The sequence below is a fragment of the Manacus candei genome, unplaced genomic scaffold (genome assembly GCF_025592945.1).
Source record: "Manacus candei isolate 608988 ecotype Guabito, Panama unplaced genomic scaffold, ASM2559294v1 h1tg000057l, whole genome shotgun sequence".
In the NCBI taxonomy this organism is placed as follows: Eukaryota; Metazoa; Chordata; class Aves; order Passeriformes; family Pipridae; genus Manacus; species Manacus candei.
In genome coordinates this window covers 15115430-15135734 of record NW_026138105.1, presented here as the reverse complement: position 1 = coordinate 15135734, position 20305 = coordinate 15115430, and positions in this window count along the sequence as shown.

Genomic DNA, 20305 nt, shown 5'->3' with positions numbered 1-20305 from the left:
TCTGTCAGTCAGTCCTTAACTTTTCAGTGGAATAAGGGAACACCAGCACTGATTTTCACTTGCCCCATCTCCTTGAAGAGCTCCCGTGGTTGTCTCCAGTGCCAAGTCATCCTGAAGCTGCTGGAATTACTCTAATCCTCAACATTTCAGTGGGAATAAAAATTCACTCATTATATGTAGAGCCCATTTGGTATAATATTTCAGGGCCCCCAGTATCTAAACATGGTGTATGGATTGAAAACAGGGGCTGGCAATCCCAGAACAGACTGTGCTGAGCTGGGAGGGACACGCAAGGATCAGTGAGTCCAACCCTCAGCCCTGCACAGAACCATCCCCAAGGGCCACAGCAATGTCCTGACCTGGCTGGGCTGGGGCTGTACCATGGGCAAGACACTGGTTCTCTCATTACCCTTATGACAAACCTCAGGCTGTTACATTTTATCATGGCAAAAAAAGATGCCAATTTGCATTTGTTCTAACCAGCACTGTTGCAAAATATTCAGAATTAGTTAAAACAGGTGAAAACAAATGCCATTTGTGATATAATCTACAGGGTTCACCAGGCTTCTCTGGAACTGCCTGGGCTAATTCAGAGCACTGTAGGAGCAACACAAAGCATGATGCCATTTGTCAGGTCTAGGAAACCACAGGGTTAGTTTATGTGCAGCAATTTCCATGGAGAAACCTCTTCCTTGCTTTCCACTGAGCCTGAGCATCAGAGTGCTGGTGACCTGCCCCTCGAGATGGGATGGAGATTTCCCTGTAACACAGGAGGACAAAGCAGTGAGAGGGTCAGCACCCAGGGCTGGGCTGGGATCATCTCTCTCCTTGCCTGAAGCTCAGTCAACCTTGCTCTACTCCTGCCCCTCAGCAGAGAGCACAGCCCGAGCCTCAGCTCTGCCCACTCCCCTTTCCTGGGGAACTTTTCCTTGGGCCATGCTCGGCTCTTCCCAGCTGGAGGCTGCTTTTGCATCTATCCCAGACTCCTCTTGGTGGGCTGTGATTTGATTTTCCAGAGAGGCCTCCTGGGAGTGTGTCTCAGGAACAGGGAATGGGGGAGGATGGGGAAGGATGTGGTCGCATGCTTGATCAGAAAAGCAATAATGAAAAGTGGATGGAGAAGGGGAGAGAGCAGTGGGAGTTTTCTCATCAATCCTGGGTCCTGTTGGGCCAGCAGCCCCTCTGGTATGTTTAGGGATGCTGTGTGCCTTAACAGCCTCCATTTACTAATGCAGTAATGACCTGCTGGAGGAGGATTTGGCTGCTGTGCTAATTGCATTCCTCTGCTGCACAATAACTTAACACGTTATTAAGATTCCACAGAAGAGGGTCAGGGAATTCATCTCTTTCCAGTGCTCTCCTGACCCCAGCACCATCACACACACACACACACACACACACACACACACACACACACTCTCCTCTTTTTCCCAGATCCAAATGGATGTTTTCAAAACCTGGAAAGGAAATATTCCATCATTTGTAACGCTGGTACAGTCACATTTTTTTCTTCGTATTCAACACCCAGTTGTGAAGAGCTCCAAGCTCTTTTGCTCAATTTCCTCCTCAGTTTTAGGGCTCTCTCCTTTCCTCCCTGCAAAAGGATTAGAGGCCAAAGTGTATCTTCTCTGGAGGTGACATCCCTCTTGCATGGCAGTCTTGGTGAGTGAGCTGGACCTACCACACTGCAAAGGCAGGGAAACCACCTACTTGACTCTGAGCAGGAGTCTGAAGGCTGGAGCATTGTCCTGACTCACCAGCCAGGCAGGACCAGCCCTTCTCCTTCCAGCCCTGCCCTCCACCATGCCCACCTCAGCCTTGTCTCCCCTGCACATCCTCAGCCTGCTCCAACATCTGCTGCAGTTTCCTATCAATGCATGTCAGCAGCCCTCAGGTCCTTCCTTCCGAAACCTCCTTCAGTGTCTCCCTGAACTGCCCCACACTCAGGCTGCAATGACTGTCAGGCTGTGCAGGATCCAGTCAGTGTCCTGATGTTTTTAGACCACTGGATTTAGAGGGGAAAAAGATTGTTATTTCATTGACCCTTGACAGCATAACAGGTACACTCAGCTCACTAAATAAATTAATGGCAGTAATCAGCATAAATAATAATTATAAATGAAGGTGTGTGCAAGGTTAAAACTCACTTGATAGAAGCTTTCCTCTGTCTGGTTTGTAACACAATTTGGTTTATAATGTAGCCACTTCTTCTTTTCCTTTATTCCTATAAATCCTCACCTATCTATGTAAAAGAGCAAATAGAAGACAGCAGGTTAGGATTATTTCTACTGCTGAAGAATCACGAAACTTCACCAAAGCACTCACCTGGGATGAATCACAGAATAGTTTGGGTTGGAAGGGACCTTAGATATCATTTAGTTCCACCCCCTGCCATGGGCAGGGACACCTTCCACTAGCCCAGGTTGCTCCAAGCCCCGTCCAACCTGGCCTTGGACACTTCCAGGGATGGGGCAGCCACAGCTTCTCTGGGCAACCTGTGCCAGGGCCTCCCCACCCTCACAGGGAAGGATTTATTTCTAATATCTAATCTAAACCTCCTCTCAGTTTAAAGCCATTCCCCCTTGTCCTGTCACTTCGTGTCCCTCTAAAAGGTTCCTCTCCCTCATTCTTCCAGGCTCCCTTCAGGTACTGGAAAGCTGAAATTGGGTCAATTAGTTTGGACTCAAGCACAGTGAGCTGACTGAAAGCCCCCCCCAGCCATCCTCCCAGGTCCCTCCCCTTGCCATGGGCTCAGGGAGGTGGGAGCCTGCACCCCCTCAGGGGCTCTGATCCCAGCTCATCCCAGCTCATCCCAGCTCTGATCTCAGCTCATCCCAGTTCATCCCAGCTCCCTGCCACCCTACCCTCCCAGCCAGGTCCCAGCAGAGACAGAGCCTGAGCCATCCAGGGGGCTGGATCCAGGCTGGAGCACAGAGATTATCAGGTAAGGTTCCTTCTGCCATAACGTGGATGTAGGTAAGGAAGAAATCATCACCAGTGTTGGGGTTTTATTTCTTCTCCTCTGCTGGGAATGGGCTGGTTTGAATGCTACCAGTTCTCTGCTCTGGAATGATGATAGGATCATGGATTGGTTCAGGTTGGAAAAGCCCTGTGAGATCCCTGAGTCCAGTCATTAACCCAGCACTGCCAAGGGCGACTCCACCACTGCCCTGGGCAGCTGTGCCAGGGCTGGACAACCCTTTCCATTAAGAAATTTTTCCGAATATCCAACCCTGGTGCAGCTTCAGGCCATTTCCTCTTCTCCTGTCACTTGTTATTTTGGAGAAGAGGCCGACCTCCAGCCTCCTTTCAGGTAGTTTTACAGGGGAATGAGGTTCCCCCTGAGCCTCCTCTTCTCCAGGCTGAGCTGCCCCAGGTCTCTCCCCCTCTCCTCCCCAGCCCTCTGCTCCAGACCCTTCCCCAGATCACTGCCCTGCTCTGGGCAGGTGCTCTTCGTGCTCAGGTGCAGAACAGGTTGGGTTTGGATTTCCCCCAGATGAGCTCATTAATGTATTAGTCACAAACAGACTTCAAGGACACTTGACCTCAGTGTCTCCCTTTCCTCTCTGATCATCTTCCAGCTTCTGCTTCAGCAACAGAAAACTACAAAGAAAAGAAATGGCACAGTCAACAAAAGAAGGAAAAGCCAGAGATTAGGGCTGTGGTTGGCTCAGCAAAGCCCAGCCCGTGTTCCTGTTCCCTGCAACCATTTCCAGGTTACTCCCACGATGGAAATCCAGGTAGTTAAATAAGGAAGGAGTTTGACTCCTCAGTTGGGTAACTTTTTGCATCCCTCCTTGTGCAGGGCTTTAAAAAGTTGTGCTTAAAAGTAAAACACAGGCACCTTAAATGATTAGTATTTTATTAAATGATAATTAATACATCTGGGAAAAGCCTGAGAAGCAGTTTGGATAAACAGCAAAGGAGGCCACGCAGAAAGAAAGGGAAAAAAGAGCAGCAGACAATACAGGAGAAAGCAGAGTGACTTCTGAGCTGAAATTTTTCAACAAAGAGCTTTTCTTCTGACTTTCCAGCTCTGCCATTCCCCAATTGCATTAAAGTGGTTGGCAAGATGAATAATATTTTTAGATTAAATATACTGGCAGAACAACAGGAACTGCAGCCCCTTTACTGTTCTGCTGGAAATTTCTGCTGCTGTTTCTGGTAAATATGGCTGGTGGCAGGACCTGGCTTGTAGCTTTAACCACATGTGGGAAGTTCATGGGGCAAAGATGCCAAGTCTAAAATTAACCCCCTTGAAAAACAAAAAAGAAAAGGTTTACAAAAAAGTGCCTGGGGCAGGGTGAGAGCGTTTAGGTCGTTATTTTTAGTCTTTCATTATATTAAGACATGTAGAGGTTTGGGTTAATTAAGGGTAAAAAAAAGTAGATCTCAACATTTTCTGGACTGAAATGAATAAAACATTTCCATGGAATACTTTAGCTTTCAATCCTTAGACAAGAACGTAGTAAGAGACAGAGAACTAAAGGTGAAGGCTCTCAGAAGTTCCCAGTATTGCTGTGGAGAATCAATCAAAGGTGTTTTTACCATGAGCAGCTCATTTCTCTGGGCTCCACTACTGACACCCCACAAACACCCCAGGAAAAAACTCAGTGTGACATTCCTTGGGCTTCTGAAGAAGAATTCAACAATATAACATGAAAGGATCCAAACCTGCAAATAAGAACTGCAGCACCAAACCAGTGGTGTTTCCCCATTTTTCTGCGTTTATTTTTGTTTCTTTATGAATGTTTTGGACACATCTCCTGATTTCAGGGGCAATTTAACCCCTGGAGAGTGAACCTCTGAGTAATAAGTCACAACTGCTGCTGGACACACTGGTAAACATTTCTAACTAACTTCCTTGATGTCACCAGTGTCACCTGCAAAGCAAGGCCAATCTCAAAATAACCACTGCTACGTCTTTCCCCCCATGCAAAGGGAGGGGATTCATCACTTCTTTGGAAATGGGGTTTTTATCTGGACTTCAGGCTTGGCTGAATTGTCTGGTCCTTTCTTTGGGGACAGGCTGTTGTCTCAGCTCCTGAAGGTTTTGTTGTTTTCCCTACTCTGTCCTTTGGAACAAAAATCTAATGGGAACAGCTGCTGTATAGTAGAGGTCTGTGCTAACAAGGGAGAGCTTGAGCTAGTAAAGTACATTGTATTCCAAGGAAATATTAACATGGAACTGCCCAGAAACCAGTATTTATCAATTCCTTCATGAATTCCCACCTTTGGGAATTATCTAAAATAGACAGTTAATGATGCCTCTCTGCATATATTCTACCACTTCCTTCATGTCCCAGTCCTCCACGTTACTCACCTTGTGCTTTTAAATCTTCAGTCAAAATACTGATGTCAGTTTGCAGTTTTTTTTTTTTTTAATTAATAAGCCCCTGCTAAATCTTTTATTCTGCCAGCAGACACAGACACTAATGTACAAAATACTAATATAAATCTTGGAGAAAACAATCCCTGTGCCAAAAAGAACTCGTATGGACCATATCAATAACAAGACAATATCAATATTTTTACCAGTTCACAGAGATGTTGGTGGAGGCACAAATATTTCCCAGAAACTGCACAAGAAGCTCACCCAGCTCAGAGTGTGAGTGCAGGGCTCTGAAATCCTTGCTCAGAGCTCAGGCCCCCTTGACAGGCAGCATACTTGGGTGAGGAGGGGTGGAATAACATCCAAAAAACCTCCATCTCCTCTAGGACTGGCAATCTGGGAGTCCCCTGTGGAGCTTGGGGTGATTGAGGAGACTCATGGAGGAGAAACAAGAGAAATAATCACTTACCTGGGTTAGGGGTTCCTGTTGTCATTCAATAAGACAAACCATCTCAGTGGAGAATTCCTGGAATAAGACAATGGTGATCAATAGCAAATTCCCAGTTGTTGCTGGAAAAGGTTTTCTGAGCTCTCACAGACAGGACAGGAGTGTTCTCAGTGCCATTACTGAAAGCCAAGTTTTAGACCTGAAAGCTAAAATGAAACAAAGCAAGCTTTCAATTAACTTCTCAAAGTGCTCCCAGCTCCCAGGTCAGGGCAGATGAAAAGATAAATATTGAACAAAGAGGGTTGGTCTGTGTCTGAAGCATCTTAATGAACACAAAAGTTGTACAACATATTGAGGAGTGCTTTTGCCTCAGATCAACCATTCCCTCCTCCAAGGCAGTGATGAGATCACGGCCCCTCACGGGGGATCAATTCTTAAGAGCAATATTGGATGATTTACTTCATGCCCAAAGGAAAGCTGCAGTTTCCCCCTGAGCTCTGGAAAATCAACGTTGTCACTGATATGAAAGGGGAGATTTCTCATGAGAAAAACCATAGTTGTCTGAGAAAAGGGGGAAAAATATCCATTACTAAATGTTTTTGTGATGTTTGATACTGACCTGTGTGACATGGGCAAATCACACAATTGCTGCTTGTGTACTGTCAGTATGATCATCACCTATGGTCCCATCTTGACTACTCAGGAAAAAAAAGACCAAGACCTGATTGCTGAGAAAGTTGCTGTTGCTAAACAGAACAACTGAGAATTTTCAGACATCTGAATAAGACATCTGCAGCTTCCCCAAAGATTATTCACTGTCTGTCTCTATCTGGCAGTGCAGAAAACTCAAGATGAATGTTGGGGGGAGGGAATTAAGTGCTTATAAATAATATTTGAGGTCATATTTCTAAGGCCAGAAAAGGATTACTGTAAGGGCCTCAGTTACTGCAGGTCCTCAGGGTTTGGCTTTAATAAATTATTTGGGGGGAAAACGGATTAATTCTTTTCTATTACATGTATTAAATAAGCATATTTGCAATTTATCTACGGTGCATTCTGATCCAGGGTTACAAACACTTAAATATCACAGAGTGGAGTCATACCAGCTCAGATAGGGGAATCAGATTTTTGTGGGTTTGAGCCAAAAACTCATTGACACTAACAGGGAAGCTTTCTCCTGATTTCAGTGAGCTGCAGCTGAGACTCCAGACTTACAGGAAAGCTTTTTTATGGCTAGTCCTGCACACCCAGTGAAACTCAGGAGAACTTTGGTTTGTGTCTCCTGCATCCTTAGCACACTCCTGAGCTGAACTGTGGCTGCTGCTGAGCATGGCCCCCTTTCCAGTTCCCCAGCTGTTTTCATGGTGGTCACAAAAACTTTTAAACACTGATTTGGGCCTGAGACCTGCAGGGACAAGAGCAACACCAAGCCGTGTAATTCCCTGGGTAACTTCTAAAGCCATTGTTTATTCCTTCTTAATGACCAAACAGACAAGCCCAATATTTTTACTTAATGTACTCAAAGCTTCAAAAGACATCCAGAGCACAAATAATTCATGGCACTAAGATGTCATGAACTGAAACCTTGAAGCTGCAGGAATTTGCTCCTGACTTCACTGGGCTAGAATTTCACCCCAAGAAATTACCACAAAACGTTGTTTTGTAATGGTGAATTGTCTAAGCCAGCCCTTACAAACAAATTAAGCAGAATAAAACTTGGAGGAACTGGAATCAGAAGTGCTGGGAGAGAACACAACAGCAACATTTTAACTGTTAAATTTTAGGGGCAACCCCCTGAGACCCTGTGTCAACAGGACAGTCTCACATGAACTGACAGCACAATTTCACCAAAACCACTCAAACAAAAAGTATTTTCTTAATTTTCTTTCCACAGCAAAGTGTCCCAAGCATGACTACAACCAAGGTATGACACACTGACCACAAGAAGAGAAAGAATGACTCTGCACTTTCCTCTCACGTCCAGCCCAGTTCTTTTCTCCATGTAACCATTTCATTTTGTAAGAATTGAAAATGAAATCTCACATTGCACTCATAGTTGAGTCCCTTTGATGTTCATGTGCCAAACCATTCTCTGTGCGTGGGTGCAGGGAGAGGTAGATCAGGAAGTGTCAACTTCCCTTCCTTTTACTTGTTGTCTTTTACTCTTTTTATTTTCTACTTTTGGTTTAATGCTTTGCATGTGAATCTTTCATGTTTTGCTCCAATGAGTGAGAGTGAAAAAGAGAAAAAAGGAAGGATGTCAAGTTCACTTTTGAAACATCTCCAGAAGAGCAACAAATAAAATCCTCAAGAATAAAACAAAACAAACAAATAAAACAAAAGAAAAGAAAACAACCAAACCATCTCAGAGCCTCCTGCACTGCATGAGCCTGATGTACTGGACCTCCAGTGTCTGCTGTTGGATCCACTCTCCCATCTCACAACAGAACAATTTTTTTTACAGTGATCAACCCAAATTTGGGGGTTAAATCTAAGTCAGTGCTGTTGGGCTTTGTCTAAAGTAACTGCCTCCCCAGTTTTTCAGCCCATGCCTTTGCAGCAATGGGCTTTTTGTATTTGCTCCCTTTTCCCTCAGTCTGCTCTGGGTTTGGGTTGCATGTCAGAGCTGCCTCCATGGAGAACTCAGGTTCTCCTTTTTTCTCTGCAGTAGGAGCCAGCTGCTGCAGAAGCCCTTCTCTTCAATCTTCCTGTTTTAGAGAGAAAAAAATAACTTATTTCTACATGTTGCTTTGCCCAGTGTGATGCCATGGCTGAAAAAAAACAGCCCATGTTGGATATGAGCAGAACCCAAATGTATTTTGGCACCAAGAGAAATCTAAGCAAAGATCAAGACTCTGGCTTGCTTTTTGAGGGGCTGTACCAGCACAAAGCAAAAGTAAATCTTTGCTTTGAAGGGCTCATGGAAATAGTGAGCAGCAGTATCTCCATGTGTTTTAAAGCAGCAGAATTGCCTCCACTAGGCCACTCAGAGCAGCTTCCTGTGAAATGAGCACTGATGACCCTCAGAAAAGGACAGGGACCAAAGTTCTGTCCGAGACCACCTGCAAGGAGAGCATCCCAAAGCATATCCCAAAGCCTGTCTCTCTCTTTCAGACCCTGGCATAGGTCAGTATGCAGAATAGAGGGGCTTGAAAACAATAATTAATCAGAAATGAGGCGATCAGCTGACTCGAGTGGCTACGATTAATTGTCAGGGTCTAAAAACGCCATTAAAAGCTGCAAATGACGTGAAAATTTGAAGTGAATTTTAAACAAGTATACATTTCCTGACTCAAAGGCACTTTAGCCCTGTAGCCTGCAGCTCAGAGACATCTCTCTGGCTTTCTTCCGCCGATCGATACCATTAAAGTGCTACAAAAAATCCTCTCTCCATATAGTTATAAAATATCAATTACATACATTTTCATTAGCTGCATGCAGTGAGCAGGGCTGATGCACTGGCTGTTTGTTTTCAGCCAGGCACTGTTGGCACTCTTCCAGTGGGAGCATCCCCTGATGGATCCAGTGGGAGCATCCCTGATGGCCCCGTGGTACCCCAGCCCCCCGTGACCATCAGTCCCAGGGCACAGTGTGGGGCTGCAGCTCCTCCTGACCACCACCCCCAGTGTCTGCAGAGGGCTGTGTGCTGCAGGACTGCAAAGCTCTGAGCAGACACTAATGAGTTATGCTAAACTCCCTGACACTCTGGTGGAAAGTCCTTTCTCCTCTGTTTCCCCCATGTAGCTGGTTAGACAGAGGGAAGATAAGTCACTTGCCTGAGGCCCTGTGCTGATTGAGTATCAGAGACCAAATTAAACTGACATTTCTTGGCCCTTAGCTCCATGTTGTGGAAGTTCTGTCTTCTGAGGAAACTGTTGAAAGAGAAATTAAAACACATCATCCCTACATTCATGTGCCAGCTCCTCTGTGCTCTCCCGTTCCTCTGCTTTTAAATGTCAGCACCAGCATGCAGATGTCTCTATGTCCATGAGAAGGTATCTTCTTCCTCCTTTCCAGCTCAGCTCTTTCCCATGTTCAGTGGTGTGCACTGCCATCCAGCTCACCTTTATATGGGCCAACACTCAACTGGAGATCTTTTCCAAAAAAAGGTGGGAGCTGAACATGCCTGGAAGAGCAGAGATATTTTTAAACCAAGCACAAACATGCATGGCCACACTGAATGTGGTTTTGGAAAATGCAGCTTTTTTTTCATTCAGCACTTCCTCTCAGAAACAGCACAAGAAAAGGAAGGCAGTGGAAGAAGGTTTGTTCTTCAGAAGAAACATGTTAAATGACAGCATTATTACTGGATTTTACCTCGGGGAAAAAACCACATAAACAAGTAAACAAACCAAAAAGATGACACACCTCTCACACAACCTGCTGGACTTTATGGCTCTGCACCTTCAATGGCCTCTGAAACAAAACCCATCAGCTCCATTCTGAATATTTTCTAATAAAAGAAAAAGAACATGCAAACCTTCCTGAAGAACTTGAATGGGGTGAGAAAACATAAGGTTTTGTATAAACTCAACAGACTCTAAGTCATTCAATCTCACTGTCTTGTCTCCTTTACTGTCACTTCTGATGGAGGGCAGCAGATGCTGAGGATGGAGGTGATGAAAGAGCATCACCTGGCAAACCTCCTGCAAGGGACCTGTGCCCTGAGCCACACAAAGGGGCCTTCTGCAAACTCCTCAGATTCCACAGCAGAGCACATGTGGAGCAAGGCAAGACTCAGTTCCAGTGATAACCCTCTCACTCGCAGGTTTGCTGATAACCTACTTTGGGAAAAAAGGTCTCCCTAGTCCTCAGATCCATCCTATGTGAGTTCAGAATGGGGAACTGCAGCTGGAATCCTAGTGGAAAAGGAGATGAGCATAAGGAAAACACTGCAGAAGGAAACAGAAAGTCTGTATTTTCCTGCTGTAGTGATGGACACAGAAGGGGTTGGGGAAATATTCCCCCACTGCAAAACTGTAGAGTGTGCACAGATTAAGAATATTTTTATAGCAAGAAAAAAACTCATTGATTTTTTTCCCCAATTTTCAGCAACCAAAGAAGCTATCCAGCTGAACATTGCAGGAAATACCTGCATGACAGACTGGAGACTTACTCTTTTTGGTTGTTAGAGAAATGTTACCCTTGTTGGCTACTGCAAACTGAGCACCTTCAATTACCAGGGGTTTATTTCTTTGGAAGTAATTAAAAACTTGACCTTTTTCCTTGAGGTTTCCTTCCATTTTAACGATAGAAAAATATATCTGATGGTAAATGTCAACTAGCTCTTCTTCAGAGCAATAGTAGTTTCCCAGGATCACCAGACCTACAGGTATAACATGTCATCAGCAGACCCAGGGGCTGTTTCCCTGAGCAGTCACAAGGGAGGTTGTACCAGGACACGCGGAGATGTGGGCCTGAGATCTGGAGATTTGATTTTGGGTGGACCAAAGTGCAGAATAAACTTGACCATCTCAGAGCCAGGCTGTGCTGAGCTGGACCATCTCAGAGTACATCTCATGCTGAGCTGGTGCACAGCCCCAGCAGTGCTGGGAAATGCTGCACCGAGGGCTCGGAGGCACTTCCACACTGCCCACACGGGCAGCTGAGCTCCCTCCCAGCAAATCCATCACTTCCAGTAGCTGGGCTGCAGGACAGCACATGGATCCACGCCTGCCAAAGCCAGACCTGTCCTCACCACTGCTCCAGCACCACCACACTCTGTGCTTCAGCCCCTTGAACTGTGCCAGGAGAGAGCGTGGTTAAATCTCCTCTGTCTCTTGGCTCCTGCTCTGCATCTGCCAGGAACTGCACATGCTGGGGTCACATCTGCACAGGGAGATGTATTTATGGGTGAGCCCACTGCCCAGAGCCAGAAAAGGATCTGAGTCAGCCTGGTGCACTGGATCTGGCCCTCCAAGGCTTGCAAGTTCTTCCAAGCCCATGTCTCACTGGAGTGGTTTTGGACAGATGGGAAGAAGTGAGATGTTTGGTGGTAAAAATGACACGGCTTTTGATTAAGGGAAATGGTAAAGTTTCTCTTGAGGGCAAAAAATTGTAAATTCCCATGAAAATATATCTTCCCTGTGAGAAACTCCTAAGTAAAAGAAAGCAGAATTTTACAGGGCTTTTGTTTGCCAAGGAGCTGTGCAGATGTGACTCATTTGCTCTCCCCAGGCCAAGTGTTGGTTGATGCCTAGAAAGAGGCTTAAGCCTCCTTATAGACAGTCTGAGACTCTCCACCAGAAACAGCAGCACAGGCCAGGCTCCTGCTGAGAGAAACCTCCCCACAACTCCAGTGGGCTGTCCAGGTAACAAGGACAATATTGCCAGAGGATTGCCTGCAGAGCTTACTGCACATCCCACAGAGGAACAGCTGCTCTGAACACCTTCCTCCATTCTGGTCTGTGCCTTGGGAAAAATAAGATTCTGTTTTTCTTGTGGTCAACTCCTGCACTTGGAATTGGTCACTGTGTTTGGTCAAACCTGGTGGAGAGGAAGAGGCCTCGAAAACATCACATTTCTCCAAGGTTTGCAGAAAGACTCCACCACACTCTTGCTCCATCCTGCTTTTGCACAGGGAAAAGTTTCCTTTGTGGGAAATTGTTTCCTTCCATGCCCTCCTGGGGTAGAGGAATCAGGGACCTCCTGCTCCCTGCCTGGACACCATGCCCAGGTGAGGGCTGTAAGAGGCAGGGGGCAGAGGGTTCCAAAAGACACACAGACACATGTATTGAAATCACAGGATCTCAATCAATTTTTAAAAGTAAACCAACTGTGGATCTGATTTAATTTTTTTTTAACCCCTGACTTCCTAACAATGTGTATTATTTTATGACCAGAAGCAAATGCTTCATCAACATGCACTCTGTTGTAGGACAAATAAAACAGATCTTTCACCACATGTATTTTCCAGCTGATCCTTTGTCTGTATATTACCATTACACATTATTTTTATTATTATGATTATTATTATTTTTAACATAAAGATCTGATAGTTTCATCACGTACCTTTTTTTTTATTTCCTTAGATGCTTTCTGTACTTTGCCATGTGCTTTCTTCAAAATACTTCCAGGCAGCTTTAGATAGCAGAATACACCTTCTTCTCTAGCAGGACTCTGTCAGAAAGCAACATTTTTTTCCATAGAGAAACCTGCATTCCTGTTATCTAGGCCATTAGCACATACATTTAATTTCTGTTAGAGGTGACAGCAACAAAACTCTGTGAAAACACATTAGGCAATCCACTCCATCTGAGCTTTGCCTGTTACCCTTATAAGAATGGGGGTTACTCACTCATTGTCCCAAAACGATGGTGAGGGCCACAGCACAAAAGGAATTCAGTCTGGTGCCACAGGAAGCCTGACATCCTTCTTGTTATCACTCATGATGATTTCATTTCTCTAGAGCCCTGTTACTGTTGAAGCATTTAATGTTCTGGGTGTGATAGGAGTTTGAGTCTGAGAGCTCCAGCTCATGACCAGCCTTCCAGGTGGTTTGGGTGTCTGTCAGTGGGGTTGTCCCAGTGGGAGGAGGCTGAGGTGTCTGACCTGGGGCTGGTGCTCCTGCTCTGCCTGGCCACTGTCAACCAGATCTCAAATCTGCAGCTCACTGAGGCCTTTCTGGTCGAGATGAAGGCAGAGACTGGCACAAACCCCAACAGTTTGTGTTTGGCTCGAGGTCTGTGATGGGTTCAGCAAACTAGAACAGGAGCCCCATTGGAGCAGTTGCCAGAATAGCATAAAACTGTGTTTGATCTCCCCTTTGCTTCCAAGGAGGGTTTTGCAGCCTGGATGTCTTGAGATGGGGATTTCTGCCAAGTGTGACTCAGGAAAAGAATTTAAATGTGATGGCCTCAGCCTAGTCCTTGGTGGAATATTTGTCCACAACATAAAACCACTGGACACAATATGGAAATGCAATTGACATTAAACCAAATGATATAATCCCATCTAATGATATTATAATGGATCCCAAGTGAACTCAACATGATTGGGCAAGTATTTCAAAGTGTTACTGAAACAGTTTTTATAGTGTAAAGGTCTGCATTTGCCAACCAGTGGCCAGACACAGAGCACAGACTCTAAGTTAGCCAATTCCCACCCTGTGAACCTGGGGCTGTTTCTTAGAAAAACATCTTTTTTTAATTAGTGCTTTTACTTTCTTAAAGAATTCAAAGGAGTTTTCTGAAGTGTGTTTCATTGTTTTTAAATACATTGCTCCTATTCCCAATTAGCTATTTCTGGTCTGTAGCAAAATCCCCCGATGAGCAGGAGCGGATTAAATTTCTCTAAACCTCCCATTTATGAACTTGTGAGTTGCTAAATGAGGTTGGCCTTTCCCCCGAAGGCTGGTCGTGCCTGACGTGTCTCTCTGGTTTGCTGTGTTATTCCTCTGCTCTGCTGTTATTGTTTTTACTCATTTTGCATAAGGTACGTTCTGGCACAGCTCTAAAAACCTGATCCAAGTGGAATGTGAGCACAGCTGACCGTCTGCTTGATTGAATGCTTTCCAAGTGCAATTTGCAAATCCTTGCTCTGGAGAGATGGGGAGGGGAGAGAGGGAGAGCATTCCCTCCAATCTGGGAGAGTGCCTTCAGTTTTGACCAGCTTGAGAAATTTATCCCTACGACAGAGAAAGATCATTTCTTAGCTCGATGCTGCTCAAGGGCCTGGATGTTCTTGAAAGCTGCCCTTGAAGTCCCTCTAGATCCCATGAAATACTGAATAACATTCACAAAATTTGGAGATTGTGTCTGATGTCTTCAAATGTGCTTCACACTCAAAGATATAGAAATAGAAATAGATGTAGAAGTTTTTTGAATTCAGCAGCTTCTACAAAAAGGCATGTTTAACATTTTCTCTTAATTTTCTGAATAGCTGCAGAGTATTTAAGTTGATAGAAAAGACCAAAATGCAAGAAAATCCAGAATCATCAATCAAAATGACCCCTCTTGGCCTTGAAACACAATAATTCTTCCACAATCTCAAACACCCTTGGGGACAGCAATGGGTGGGAAGTGTCTCTAGCAGGCAGCTTGAAATGGTCCCAGCAAGTCCCAACTTGCATCACCAGTTCAGTTCCTGCACCAGAGTGACACCTTCACTGAGGCTACTGGAGACATTTGAGTGCTGTGGTTATTTATATCCAGTGAGGATTTCCCCAGGAAAGAGAACATGAAAAATGATCTTGTCCCAGAATGCCTGGAAAAGGAGCAATGAGCATTTTCTGTGGAAAACAAAGGATTTGCCATCTTTGTAAGCAATTGGGGTCCCTTCATGATGCATTCAACAGAACATTTCTGCTCAGGCACTTTATAATTCTTTTGACTACTGTGATGATGTAAGTGGCAGAAGACAAAAACAGATTGATAAATGTATTAGCCTTGAAAGTAAAATTCCTCCCTGCTTGCAAATTTCAGGAACAAATTCAGCTGGACTTGCTGATATTTCCAAGGGCACAGCATAATGCAACACCGAGAAAAAATTCAAAAGCTGAGGCCTGGATCTTTGTTTGCAAAAGGACAAATTCAAACAACCTTACCTGTTTTTTCCTGATTTCAGTGATTCATTGGACTTCTGTTTTGTCCCTTAGAGTACAAATCCTGTATGTTTTAGTGGGAGAGTAAGCAATTTTCAAGGGCACTTTTCCACCCCAACTGAGGAGGAAAGTGTGTGATTACTCACAGATATATATCATGTTACCAAAATGTCTGCCATTGCCATAAGGTATTGACTACCCCATGATTTTCACCTGTGCCTTATGTTAGGGGGTCTCTGTAAGAGCAGCTCACCATCACACAGCAGCAGTCTTTTCCTTTCAAACAAACGGGGGAAAAAAAAGAAAGAAAAAGTCATTTGCCCGAGAGGAAAATAAAAACCTGAGAGCAGGCAACAGTCACACAGTTTTAGCTTTTTTTTTTGGCTAAAGTGCTGTAGGTACAGATTAACTTTGTTTGTTCAATATTTACTATATTTTCCTTTTACCTGCTCTGAAACGAGGACTGGAAGCACTTTGCTAAATGGACTGAAATCATCCTGGCTTCCAACGTGCCTTGTGAGTGCCCTGGTCCTGTCTTTGGTGATGCTGTTTGGAGACTACCTGGAGCAATCCCCTGTCAGGGGTTTCCATGGATCCCCTGCCCTGCTATGGCAACAGCACACTCTGCTCCTCTCGCTGGAGCTCGGTTGGCACCAGCACGGTGCTGCTCCGTGGGGAATCGGGTCTGCCAGGGGGGCTGAGAGCCCAGACCTGCCCTGGAGCAGAGTCCCCTCGGGGTCTGTGACCCCAGACAACCACTCCCTGCTGCCAGGGGTAACGGGCACCCAGGCTCTGGCACCTCCCTCCCGAGGCTGGGTTTGCCCTGGGAATAGGGAGAGGCCACTGGAGTCTCTTTATGGGACTTGCACCATCTGGGCCACTTTCCTTCCCGTGGCAGACTGTTCAGACAGGGGTTCCCCTGTCCTAAAACAGGCAGGGCTGACACCATGGAAGCAGGGAGAGATCCTGCAGCCTCTCCATGGCACAAACTCTGCTGTGTCCAGTGGCAGAGGCAGAAGAACTCAATGAGCTCCTGTAAATCACATACACCTCTGTCCACTTATCACCTCAGCTCGTTGATTTTAGGATCTGGTAAAAACATTCTGTACTCCAGCTATAGACATTTTTTCCACAGTCCCACGTTTCCAACAATTTTTCAGATTATTTCAATGTCTAAGATTTTTAATTATGGGCTAATTGCACTTCTCCTGTGGGCTATTACCTCCTCCATCCCCCTCACCTGGCAAATAAACCTTGTGACAACTTTTTTATGGAAACCATTTGCAAGGCATTACTGACATTTTCTTAAACTTTGGAACCTGGTACCTGTCTAAAGGAAAAACCTGTACAGTAGCCCCCTCCACAAATAAATGGAGAAAATTCCCACGTATTCCAGGATGCCAAGCACAGGTAGTGGGAAACCTCATTGCTGTTGCATTAATACCTTGTCCTCTTAATAACTCCAGGAAAGTTTAAGGCCCAGAAATGGAATAGGTTTTGCTTTCTCCCAGTTCTGAGTCAGTGTGTGTGTGTCTGTGGGTTCAGTGTTTCTCTTTGCCATTCCATGGAGAGAAGCTGCCTGAGGCAAATACAGTACTTAGAGGTGCAGTGGGCCAGGAAAGCCCTGGCTGGGAAGTCTGGCCTGGACCCACAACATCCTCCTCCCAAACATCTCCCATTTCTTTTCCCCTCACTGCCTGGAGTCTGATGTGAGCTGCCCTTGTTTATGGTATCAGAATCACTGATGAAGATAAATATTGGAAAGAGGAGTTGAGAGAGATGCAAAGGGAGCATTTGGCCAATCCTCAGAGATCCCACACCTTCCCTCCGACCTTCACACGGTATTGATGGGCTCATAATGGACAGGCAGGAATATGGGATCAAAGAGAATATCTGAGTGTTATTGGTTCTAACTGCCCAAGCTTAGCCACGCTTTTAACTTTAAAAGCCTTGGAGAAACAGCTTCTGGTTTGTTTTCCATTTCATGTGATACAGCTTTGCCTTAGTAACCAATTAGCATTTTGTGATTGCATGGAATAATTCCACGTGCTCAGGCTGTGTGGTCTGTGTTTCTGAATGCTGTACACCAGGCTGAGGTGTCACACTGGGGACTGTGAGCCTGGCCCTGGCAGCTTCAAAATGAGTTGGGTCGACACTGTTAAGTAAACCTTTTGTGGTTCTGTCTGGTACAAGTTAGTCTTTTTTGTTGTTTGTTTTCTTGTGTTTTTTAAATTACCATATTGAAAAAATCAGAATATTAATTTTGTAGAGGAGATCTTCTAGTGGAGACACTGTGGGAGATGGTTCTTTTCAGACCAGAAGTTAAGATGCTTTTATAGTCATGGAGGGAAAAGGGAAGAGGAAATAGGTTATAGCTTTTTCACTAATCTCTGTCCTGCAATACTCCATTTTGTGTGCCTATAGCAATACAATTTGAGGACATACTTTATTTTACTGTCATAGATACTGATAGTTAAACTCTCCAGAAACCAATACAGTTCATGAACCACTTACAAAGCAGTTGTTGAATTGCACAAGCGATAAATCAGCAAAACCTGCACCACAACCAAAGTTTATTTCTGCGCCTTTAGTTAATTCCTTTTCCCTGATTCCTCCAGATGTTGGTTATGATGGATGGCATCTGCATGCCAGCAGAAAGGAGCAGGTCCCCAGATCCCCGGCTGCCAAGTTTCCATGCAGAGGGCCGGTCCCTGTGCCGGTCCCTGCGCTCCGGAGCTGGCTCGGAGCTGCCGGCCAGCCCGCAGGACGCGGGGTACCCCCGAGCCGGGACCCTGCTGCTTTTCCAGCGGCTGCCTGCTGCTTTTCCAGCGGCTGCCTGCTGCTTTTCCAGCGGCTGCCTGCCCTCCAGCACGCCTGGATGTGTCCCGGGGGGTTCCCTCCCACCGGTGCCAGCAGGAGCAGGGCTCGGAGCCGCACCCGCACCCTGCGGGGAGCGCAGGGATGGGATCCCGGGCTCTCCAGGGAACGGCGGGAGCCGGACTAGGAGGAGAGATAAATACAGGCTGGGGTACAAAGGCTGGCCCCGACTGGGAGGAATCAGAGGGAAGCAGCTGTTCTGGTGGGGAATAAAGGAGCGATGCTGGAGGGGCTGTGAAGTGGTCGGTGTTACCTGGAGAAGGGGGCAATGCTGTTTGCAGGCACTGACATCTTTGCAGGCTCCACAAAGCCATTCCCATCTTTGTTCCCTCTCCCTTGGGATGTAGAGTATGACTATGTTTGGTCTCTTTTTTTCTTTCCCCTCATTTTTTTTAATCTCCAGATTTAAACTGGTTTTGTTTCAGCCTCTGACACTCTCCCTGCCTGGAGGGGCAGTTCTAGAGGACTGAAAACCTGGTATTTGAGTTTCCAAGGGAGCGAGGCAGTTGGCTCCCTCCAGACCTGAGAAGGGGTGTAAACTTTCGCAGCAGTAAGGCAAACAGCTGAGGGTCTGGGGAGCTGTCTTGGAGCATGAACTTGACCCCTGAGCTAACACAACAGCAGAGAATCCCCAGGGACCCTTGTAGGACCAGATGTCACTCCGTGGAAATCAGTTTTATACTGATTTTCAAACATCTGCAGCATGGCTGGTTAATTGCAAGTGGATATATTTCATGCTTTTCAGGCTACCTGTTGTTACAGTGTCTTTATTCACCTAAATCAGTGTGGAATGGATATGAAACAAAACCAGATCTCTTTGTGGACGACCTGCCTGCAGGTAGAAAGGTTACTTCAGTTGAACCCCTGGCTTGGAATGAATAATTCAACTATCCATAACTATATCCGTGTTTAAACATGGTTACCACTCTTACCACTGCCTTCTGTCAGCATTCAGCTATTAAAAATAGCAACAACGTATAGAAGCTTGAGCCAGCTTTATATTTACTTGTGTGTGGTTTACAAGAGATATTTATTGAACTCTTTCTGATGGTCAACAACCACTGTAAATAAATATCAAAGTCTGTCTCGTTCATGAACAAGCATTAGAAATCATTGCTTGGCTTGGCCTGAATGGTGAATGAGAGATATTTGCTGTTTGGTCTCATGAATGCTGTGGTGGGACACACTGCACTGGCCCTCTCAGGTGCTGCCACTGCAGGACATGGCCCTCAGCTCTGACAGATCGGTCAGAGAGTTTGGGATGGGGCACAGAGAGCTCTCCACACTAAAATGGGAAGTTTGCCAATGCCACTGACCACCAAGCCAAAGTCTGCTGCAAAAGCTGCTGCTGTGCAGAACATGGACAGTTTACCACCAGTTCTGTGCTTTTATAGAAAAGGCATTCAGGAAAAGTACTTTTAGTTGGTATTTACAGAAAACCTGGAGATGTCATTGGTACTTCTGTATTCACTACTAACAAAACCAAGCAAACTGACAAGATAATATTCTCAAAGTCTGTCTAAAACCAGAAAATTCTCACTCTAAAAGAAGTTTCATTTCCTGTGAGAAAGGTTCAACTCGTTTCTGCATCTGCAGGTTATTGTGCATCTCTGCTCTGCTCTGCCATGCACTGAGCTGTCCCCACGCTGAGAGCAGAGTCCTGTGCCTCCCACAAACACTCTGAGAGGACCCTTCACCACCCTCTCGGTGTATTTTACAACTGCTAAAGCATGCAATAAGCAATTTCTTCAGCTTAAGCAAAGGCCAGTTTCTCCATTAATACTTTGCCACGTCACTGAATGAAGTGGGAGAGTTTTAAGGCTTCTGAGGTGGGCAGCAGGAAGCAGAGCAGGATGCAGGAGGTGCCTTGCTCCTGCAATATCGATCGCAGCCTTTCCGAGGGAACAGTTCCAATTTTTTTTTCAAATAATTAAAGTATAATATTTTACAGCCTGATAAAATTTACAGGGACCCTTGGCAAGTAATTATGGTGCTTCTTTAAGAGAGACCCCATAAAAGATGCATGATTAGAAAGTTAAGGATCTGGATAGAATTACAACGACGTGACAAATAATTTACAAGCGATAAACCATCCCAAGGAGAGGGG